An 8491-nucleotide genomic window follows, 5' to 3' on the forward strand; every position below is an offset into this window, starting at 1 on the left:
TTTAGTAATTAGGGAAATGCAAATTAAAACCACCCTAAGGTATCACCTTACCCCAATCAGACTGGCTAGGATCAAGAGAACAAATGATACCAAATGCTGGTGAGGATGTGGAGAAAGGGGAACATTCCTTCAATGCTGGTGGGACTGCAAACTTGTGAAACCCCTGTGGAAAACAGTGTGAAGAACTCTTAAAAAACTAAAAATAAACCTACTCTGTGACCCAATTATACCACTCATTGGCATATACCCAAAGGACTTATCCCATTGTAGAGACACTTGTACAACCATATTTGTTGCTGATCATTTCACAATAGCTAAGAGATGGAAGAAACCTAAGTGCCCCTCAACTGACAAGTGGTTAACAAAAATGTGGTATATTTACACAATGGAGCTCTATTCAGCAGTAAAGAAAGATGAAATAATGAAATTTGCGGGTAAACGGTAAATGGATGGATCTAGAAACTGTTATACTAAGTCAAGTAATACAGACTCAGAAAAACTGACATATGTTCTCCCTCATATGTGGCTCCTACCACCAAATCCTTTTAACTTTCCAGGTCCTTTTAATAAGATGATGTTATACAGCAGTCCCTTCTGCATGAAATAACTACCATCATCATGACTTCAGCTGAGCATTATCGCTAACCATCATCACAACTGGGCTTGTTGATGGTTGTGCTCATTCATTAAAGGAAGGCCAAGAAGGGTCATTGGACCCTCACCAGATTATCCACCCACTCTTCCCAGCTAACTGTATGCAATTTGGCCTTAATCACACATGGCCTCCTGGATTTGGGGAGGGCTAAAGTATACAATCTGGGGAAGGCTAGGAAGAGAAGGCATGACCCATGCTGGGTAAAGGCTTTCCAGTGTGCATACCCTCAGGCCATACATACACCTCAGCAACCCCTCAGTTATCTCGAAGCCTTTGAGAGGGAACTGACACTGATTCTAACTACTCCAACAGCTATCAAAATACCTGAAAGTAAATCCTAAATCCATCTCTCTAGAGTCTAGGCTTGGAAGACAAATGAGGAGGAACCCAATAGAGGGATTTTGTTGGAAGCCCTTGTCAAGAAATTCCAATGAACTCTCATATGAATATTTGCAAATTGCCCTGTTCTGGCTTTTTTCTAGTTCCCTGTCTAGAACTTGTAAGGCTAATTACTCTTGCCTTTACTTCTCTTTCACATATCCTATTCATTATTCAAGGACTTTCTTTTCCCCCTAGATATAAGAGTCATGCAATTTGGGAGTCTTTTAAAAGGTAGACCCACTGAAGGGGTACTCCAATTGCCTCATCCTGCATCCCTGTTCAGCATGGAAGAAGCCAGAGTGGTCTGAGTCCCAATTCCCTATTGGCAATGTGGGTAACCTTTTCAGAGGTTGGTGTGGGAAGCGAGCGTGGCCGAGTCAGCCAAAGATGGCGCCTTGGCTGGCTGCCAAGCCCCGTGACTCCAACCCTTGGCTGGCTGCCAAGCCTCATGACCCTCGCTTGTTTACTCCAACTGGCAAGCAAGAGGAGCCCGATCATGTGCTGCCTGCCTGATCAGAGACATCATCAAGCATGACCCTGCTACGGGGCCCAATGAGCTGCCACTCTGCCTGCCTGCTGCGTGTGTGTGTGTGTGTGTGTGTGTGTGTGTGTGCCCTGATTGGTCCTGGCTGGGGGAAGGACTGTTGGGAACAAACTGTGTAAGGACTGAAGTGCGTAATAAAGAAGAAGAAGCCTGAACCTCACCTTGGTGTCTGTGTCGTCTTTCCTCGGCTCTGCTGGACGGAGTGGCAGGTTGGTGTGATAAGATTAGTAGGTATGAACTGGCTAGGCAGTTAAGGTAAAAAAAGACCCCATAGAAAAGTACCCAGTTTCTTGGCTGAAACTTGCAATGTCCTTGGGTCTCTTAGCAATCTACTCCATTCCAAAGGCCAAAAATGTCAAAAATATTTGGGAGCTTTTATCTGATCCTTAAAAGATTTTAGGGTTACTTCTTCAGAGGGGGAAATGTTAGAGTAGCCAAAAGCCCCATAAAAAATAAATCAATCAAAGAAAGAGTACATGAAGTTATCAGAAAAAAAGGGATGGGGAGCTGTAGGAGGAGTTGGAGGGGAAGGAGTAGACATGGATTTGATCAAAACACCTTACATGCATGTATGAAATTCTCAATAAATTATTTATTTTAAAAAAGACAGTACTGATGTTAAATGTTTCAAACTTATAAGTGTTCAACTTTTGAATATCTCTACTATAAATAAAGTTTAAGTATGCACCAAAAAAATCAATTAATTAATAAATAGAGTCCAAGGGCGCTATCAGAAAAGGACTTTCATTTTCGGGCTCCCCTTCCCTACAAGCCAGAACTTTTATTTCACTAATTTGGAAAATCTTAAAGAAATGGATATGACCACATGTCAACTGTTGCTGTGATAAAACACACTGACCGAGAGAACTTATAGAAGGAAGGGTTTGTTTGAGCCTATAGTTCCAGAGGGATCAGAGCCCATTGGGGCAGAGGCGGCCAGAGCAGAAAGCCGAGTATGCACATCTTCAGCAGACACAGGAAACAGAGAGCTGCTGAAAATTCAGCAAGGCTTAAGAACTCTCCAACCAGCCCCCAGTAACATGCTTCCCTCAGCAAGGTCACACCTCCTAAAGCCCTCCAAAACAGCACCACAACTGGAGACAAAATATACAAATACATGGAGCCTATGAGGAGCATTCTCTTTCAAGCCACCACAGGAACCTGCAAACCAACCCCATCCAGGAGCCCCCCACCACTACCACCACCAAGCCTGGCCACCTGACCATGGGTTAACTGGAGAGGAGAACTGGAGAGCTGGGTAGAGGAGGGAGTATAGGGACCAACAAACACTAAAGAGCTTTGGAAAAAGTCATATGGAAGCCTACTACAAAAGAAGCTTCCTAAAACATACACATACACATACATTAAAAGGTTTTAAAGTTACCCTATAATGGGGGTGTATGGGAACACTGTCACCAGTATACAGGAAGACTAGCAAATAAAAAAGACCAACGCCAGGAATGGGTTACCTCTTGTAGAGTTGTTTGTCAGTGAGGTCCCATAAGACACACCCCCTCCCAACTAAACATTACAGGCTATTTCTGCTGTTCTTGGTTATGCTCCAAAACTTGTTGGTAAAAGCCTATTGTTGAAGACACCACATATTTGAGTAACAGCACATGGAAAATTCAAGCTGGTACTGACCTCTAAGCTTCATCTCCACTGGATGGCTTTCATTTGTGCTGGAAGGTGCTATGCACACAAAGGGAAGAGAAAAATAGTCATCAGTCTTACCCAGTCATGAGACTGGGAGCTACAATAATGACTGCCCTGACAAGATATGCCCACATGTGTAACAGTAGTATGAATGTTGTGGGAGTAACCAAACACTTTCTGATTGGATTGAAGGCCTGTTCTACAAGATGAAACCATTATTGGGGCAAAGAATCTATGACTACATAGGTCATAGACCCTATGGAAGAGTTTACTACTATTATCCTGCTAAATAAGCATACTACTAAACTGACTCCTAATGATCTATTGACATACTCATAGATTAGTGCACCTCTCAACTCTCATTAGAGAAACATCTTTTTGCAGTAGGCAGAGATTAGCACAGAGCCCTACAACTGGCCAACATGCAGAAAATAAGAGCTTGTGGAATGTTCAGCCCTAAATGGGACATCTGCACCCCTCATTCCTAGGCTCAGAGATTATCATGGAGGAGGTAGAAAGATAAGAGCCAGAGTGGGCAGATAATTACAAGGAAACACTATTTTCTAGACACAGCAGTGCAGCTGCACATAGAAACACACAGCAAATATGACAGTATGGACAAGATCTGCACAAGCTCAAGCTAGACAAAATCCCAGCTTAGTGGAGAAAGGTAGGCATGAAGTCTCACCCCTAGCTGAAGAGTTATTGGCAATTGATAGCTGCTGGGAGAGGGATAGTCAGATTTCTCTTAGGCCAACCTAACTGATAGGCTAACCCACCTCAGTGGATGGACCCACACCCAAGAGTATTTGGGTAACAGAAATCGAACTTGATGGGTTAAAAAATAAAAAAGAGGACATGAAGCTGGGTAGATAGAGAGGTAGAGATGGATCTGAGAGGAGATGGAAGAGGGAGGTTAATATCAATATACATTGTATGAAATTCTCAAGAATTAATACAATATTATTTTAAGAAAAGAAAAAATGTAAACTGTAATAATTCAACTGTAAACCTAAAAATTTACAGTCAGTGTTGAAAAAGATGCACCTTAGCACAGAAAATTGTTATTGAATATGTCAATGCTATTGTAATGAAATGCTTCTTCTAAGTATGTGGTTATTAAATAAATAATTAACTGGGGGGAAAAAAGAAGTACATGAACTTTTAGATGCATACAACCTACCAAAAGTAAAGCAAGGTGAGATAAACATGTTAAACAGATCTAAGTGATTGTTGAGTGCTCAGCCCTTAAAGAGTCATCTTTATTAATCCCCCCACCCTCAAGGCTCAGGGACCAACATGTAAAAAGGGGCAAAAAGACTGTAGGAGCTGGAGGATGGAGAGGAGTGCTGTGAGATGCTGCCTTCCTGACATGATACAGCTCTTGTACTCATGAACTCACATCAGCTATGGTTACCTGCACAAGACTTGTACAAGACCAACTCAGTCAATAATTCCAGTATTGAGGGGGAGGAGCTTATGAGGTCTGTATCCCTAGCTGAGAAGTTGTTGGCAACTGAGGGGAAAGGGGGTCATTTTCCTTCAGGGGTGTAGCCACTGGTAGGGTTGCCTATGCTCATGCAGGATGCACTAATTAAACTTGGCAGATTATTAAAGAAGGAGGACTAGGAGGAGGAGGAGGAGATAATGAAAGTGGGAGGGGCACATGTCAGAGATGGTCAAGGGGAATAGGAGGGGAGAGAGTTGGGAGTGGATATGATCAAGATACAATGTATATATGTATGAAATTGCCAGAGAAATAATTAATTTTTTGTGGTACTGGGGACTGAACCTAGGTGTTTTCACATGCTAGGGATATATATGCTATACCATTGAGCAAAATTCCCAGCCCTCTGTTTATTTACTTTTTTGAGACAGGGTCTAACTTAGATAACAGGTATAAACCACTTCTGGAAATTAATCTGAAGTACTACAAATTGGAGAATGGGGTCTGGGGGATTGGAAAGAAAAATTGAAACAATAGACGATCGGGTATTAGTAAATGATTGTGAATCACCTTGAATCTGACCTCACCTTAAAAGATTAGTTAATTTAAACATTAAACAAAATAGTTCCTAGCACTTAAGATATAATGTTAAATGGCACAAGCATAATACAGTCATTTCACATTGTGATTCAAAATTGTATTGATCAAGAAAGGCTACGTGTTATTCAGTAAGACTGAATCTGAAAGCTGGTCATAGTGGCACATTCCTGCAACCCTAGCACTCAGGAACCTGAGGCAGGAGGAACCATAAATTTGAAGCCAGTTTGGGCTACATGATGAGTTTAAGGCAAGTCTGGGTCACGTAATGAGACTGTTAAAAAATGAAAGAGGGAGAGAGTGAGAGAGAGCCTAAAGTTTCTTTAACACGGCTTAAGACAATAAGCCTTTGTTTACAGCTACAAGAAATCAACATGTTCTGCCTCTGTCACCCTTAATATCTATTATTCTTGCTGCTTTTGTGGAGTCTGGTACCATGAATGGTACCCCATTCTCAACCATTATGCTATGTGATCACTAGAATTTCTCCTGTCCCTGCAAAAATGTGACTGTTTGCAATCAGACGTGTCACTGTAATAAACCAGGCAAAAGAGTCTCTGTAGGAATCTTCTGGCAACCTCTCCTTGTCTGCTTAGACTGTGTTTGCTGAGATCTGCTTGGGACGCTAGAAACTGCACAGTCTGACAGCCCAGTTACAATTTGTCTGACTCTACATCATAGTTCATTTGTGATGTCAGTTTCATCTCTGGGCTTCACGTTACTTATGACCATCAAGAGGGTTGCAGCCAATCACAATCACACATCTCACGGGGCACAAATACTTTATGGGAATGGGGACTTGAAAAATCTCTTTTTCCGAGTTGGGAGGTCATATTTTCAGTTTATTTTGCAATACTTCAACCCTTCTCAGATCTTATATGGAGATCTATTACTCTAGGAAACATCATTTATCTGTTCATTTAGAATTGAAACTCAAAATCTATGTAGCATTGATAATGTGGCTATAAGGAAACATCTGAGAATCTTATGGGTTATTAAACACTAAATTGTTCTTCGGAAGAAAATTGCAGGATATCTTCATGCCAAGTTTTTTGGCTCATTGTGGAGCCAGAAATACCGAGCACTTGCATCTTGTGGTGCTTCCCAGACATGAGGTTGTATGATGAGGGTCATAAAATCAATACACTAAGTTGAGAAAGATTACATCTCAGCATCTTGTGAAGACAACAAAACCTAAAATATTCTAGATAAGCATTTATTGTGCACTAAACAAGTGATGCTGCTTAGCTAAGAGACTAGCACAGGTTCATTGATTGCAAAGATTGCAAAGTGCAGCAAACTTGGGGAAGGTTAAGTATGTGGAGCACTTACTAGAGCATTTAATGAGCTGAGATAGAGCAAACCTTCCATAAAGGAAATCATATCAAATTCCAAGTTTAATTTTAATCATGTCTTGACTTAACAGCACAAACAAAAATACCATGAAAAACATTTTAAAAGGTAATGTTAACTTCATACTGCTGTGAAAGGCCGAGTACATAAATAAGAGGAAGTATGCCACACCGTACACTGGTGCCTTCCACACTGATTTCTAAACGACATACAGCATTCCTAAATTTTTCTTTATATTCATAATTAAAATATTGAAATACTTTTCCACTTACATGTAAATTGTCTTTGTGACTCTTTTTATATATTTTTATTGAATTTTTGTGTATTTCATACACAACATCTTGATCATCTTTATACCCCGCTCCTCATCGGCACCCTTCCATATCCCCCCCACTGGATTGCATGCATTCTGTCATTTGTGTTAAGGCCTATCAAGTCAAGTTAGTGTACCTGGAGACCCTCAGTGCAAGTTCATCCGCTGGAGTCTTTTAAAAGGTGTTTTTTGATAGCTTGGCTATAAGAAAGTGGAAGTGCATTTTTCCTTAAAAACTATGGTGTTTTTGGTCTTATTATCCTATTAAAACTACCTAACTTAAAATAGTATAAGAAGATAATCCACAATGATGAAATTCTTTAATCTTGCTTTTCAAACACAAAACTAAATTAAGCAATAAAAGAATTTGATAATAAAACAGGGTTTCAAATTAGTATTTTGATTCACAAAAATAACCAGTTAGAAGATACACCATTGGAAAGAGCCATATTTCCTATAGAAAAAAATATTAAATACTTATAAATAAAATTAACAAAAATTTTAAAATTTGTAAAATGAATTTTTTAAAGTGCTAATGAAGAAGATAAAAGGAGTTGCACAAACAGAAAAAAAGTCTTTGAGAAGAAGCAGAAAGATGTACTTGAGATAAGATGTCAGCTCTCCCTGTTGATTCCTAAATTCAAGGTGATGCTTCAAAGCCTCTCTAATTGAAACAGTATGGCATTGGCATTGGAATTCAGTAAAGGACCGATAGAAAAAAACTGCAGGCTCTAAAAATCAGACCCTGAAAAAGTGGAAATTTAATTTTAAGAAAGATTATATAGCAAATCACTGGGGTTAAAATTTCAAAAGGTACATTTGAAAAAATGTAAAATTGGATCCTAACTCACATCACACATAATAATAAATTCCAACAGATATAAGAAATAAATGTTAAAAATAAAACCATATAAGTAATGAAATAACCCTATTTGTGGATAAAACTTAGATGCAATAAAAGAAACTATCAATACACTGGGTTACAGAAATCTAACGATTTGAATAAAAATGTTCCATACAAGTTCCTTTGTCTAAGCCTTACCCCCCCACCCCCACAGCTGCTGGGGCTATTTGGGAGGTGGTAGAAACTATAAAAACTGCAGCTTAGCTGGGGGCAAATAGGATCCTGGGGGCATTATTTGGAAGGTTACATGCTCCCCAGTCCTGATTTCTCTGCTTTCCATCCTCCATGAGATGAGCAGCCTCTGTCACACGCTCCCACCAACCATGATGTTCTGCATGACAGACCCAGAATCAACAGAGCTAAGGTCTGTGAAACTGAAATGAGTGCAAATAATAATTCCTCCTTGTAAGTCATTTTACTTAAGTATTTTTTACAGCAATGGAAAGTCTAACTAATACAAAATTATACAGGTTTTGTATATATTATATGCTTTATATATCATATGAAATTAACATATTTCAAAACAATTTCTGCATTTCAAAATTGTACCTAATTGCAAGCTAGGAGACAATATTTATAACAGATGTGTGGTAGATGAGAAGGAAGGATGTAAGGAAATTTTGTAAGGAAAACATTTTGGA

The sequence above is a fragment of the Nannospalax galili genome, unplaced genomic scaffold (genome assembly GCF_000622305.1).
Source record: "Nannospalax galili isolate Female #2095 unplaced genomic scaffold, S.galili_v1.0 scaffold397, whole genome shotgun sequence".
Taxonomy (NCBI): domain Eukaryota; kingdom Metazoa; phylum Chordata; class Mammalia; order Rodentia; family Spalacidae; genus Nannospalax; species Nannospalax galili.